General features: G+C 49.2%; 1 non-coding gene across 1 annotated transcript; it reads right to left on the minus strand.

The window, feature by feature from the left end:
• Positions 1–566: 566 nt before the first annotated feature.
• Positions 567–757, minus strand: LOC115377173 (U2 spliceosomal RNA). The gene has a single exon (XR_003929926.1). It is a non-coding gene; the product is annotated as a U2 spliceosomal RNA (small nuclear RNA).
• Positions 758–1936: the final 1179 nt, after the last annotated feature.

Below are 1936 nucleotides of genomic sequence, written 5' to 3' on the forward strand. Positions count from 1 at the left end.
CACAATGAAAGCAGCAAACTGGGTTTTGGCATTTTCAAATCGTGCCCAGAAGTCCCTCCAAAGGGCAGCAGATCTAAAGCTGACATCAAAACCTTTATTAAATGGCAGTGACAGTATACAGTTCAAGTCGTTTGGAGTAAAGTTTAGGGCTTTCTGGAGGAGCTTCCGGCAGAGATCGAGTCACGACATCACTTGCTCGGCCCGGTCACGGTATTAGTCCGGCAGAGTACAGGGACAGAAGTCCTCTGGGCCACTGAAAGTTGAAAGACTTTCCAACAGGAATGTGTGGAATTTCCTCCCAAGAGCTGGTAATAACCAATGCCACAGGAAGGCAAGGATTTTTACCACCAAGAAGAGGCGATCGCAGCGAAATATTGTACACAAAGCTTTTGGCTGTGTATGCGATGTTGACGGCAAGCATGAGCGCTTGAGATGTAAAGCGTAAGCCCCTGCATACCACACGTCCCGTTGGCAGTGGCTGCAAGTCCAAAGTTATGGGCCGATGTGTGTTTGCAGCTGGAGAAAGAGCTGGGGCGAGCGTAAGCTGTTATTGCACATGGTGAGGGAGGGGGTGCACCGTTCCTGGAGATACTGCAATACCGGGTCGATGCGTGGAGTGGACGGAGCAAGCCCCTATTCCATCTCCCTGTTCCAGAAATCCATTTAATATATGGTCCCCGGGTAGGGGACGTATCAGATATTAAACTGATAAGAACAGATACTACACTTGATCTTAGCCAAAAGGCCGAGAAGCGATAACTCTCACACGCTCAGAGGGAAGCGCCCCTCTCCCGGACAGGTCACTCCCACGGACGGTTTGGACCTCCCGCCACACACTTGAACCACACGTCAGCAAATGGCACACAAAGCACAGCCACTAGCCAAGGACTAACGGGTCATATCATTGCAGGAAAAGAAAGCATTTGGCCAACGCATCTTCTGGACCCCTGCGCATCTCGTGGTGCGTTAAGGTCCAGTCGGAAAATAGGAACCTCTGGGGAGTCAAAGTGGAGCACTGAACCACCAGATCCCAGGGAAAGCTGTAAATATGGGACGCAGATCAAAGCGGACTGTGAATCCCACGACAAGCAGGTGAAGACGGTGCCTTTTCACAAGCCAACAGCTCACCTCCCACAAATCAAACGCAGCTGTATATGCCTCTGGTGGACAATGGAGCCAACTGCCAAACATCTCTCTTCACAGGAGATGCTGAGGTCCCCGCCCCCTTCAATGTAGAGGATGATGTATTGTGTTGCCCCCCCACATTCATAACCACCACCCCAAAAATTGCACTAAACCAGCTGTTTTAGTCAAACCTCTGCTACGGGGAAAACGTAGGCCAAATGGGAAAACGCTGGGACGGTATCTGTTTTAAGGACCATGACCTCTCCACCGCATGTCAGTTTTCTCCATTTCCATGATGACTAGATCCGTACTCTTAAATCAAGTCAAATGTCAGAACCAAACAACTAATCTCATTCATAAAAATTCATCCTCGCTTAAAGGCAGTCAAACTATTGTTTCAGGGATACGACGGCTCCAGCACTTTCCACCCAGCAGCCACACGCTGACTGGACTCTGCCCAGCGGCACAACTGGCCCAGTCTGCTTTTTCCTCCAGGCTTTTCTAAGCAGACACAAATGGCTGAGCAGCCACAGCTGGAAGTCCATCCTCGTAGCAAACAGCAACAACTTCACCATTTTCCATGCAACAAATTGTGTGTAAGTTGTACTGTGTTTCTTGCAGTCCTTCTTTGCATAATGTTTGTTACTTGCTGGGATCCACGGGCACCGTCCATGGCTCTGTTCAACTCCATCACTGATCGTGGGATTCCATTTACAGTGCATGATGGGAAATCAAGCACTGACATTATTCCAACTAGAACAATAAGAACAGCACTGGTGCCTTGAAATAGAATGCTAGTGTAAAGACAGTG

The sequence above is a fragment of the Myripristis murdjan genome, chromosome 18, assembly GCF_902150065.1.
Source record: "Myripristis murdjan chromosome 18, fMyrMur1.1, whole genome shotgun sequence".
Classification (NCBI taxonomy): Eukaryota; Metazoa; Chordata; class Actinopteri; order Holocentriformes; family Holocentridae; genus Myripristis; species Myripristis murdjan.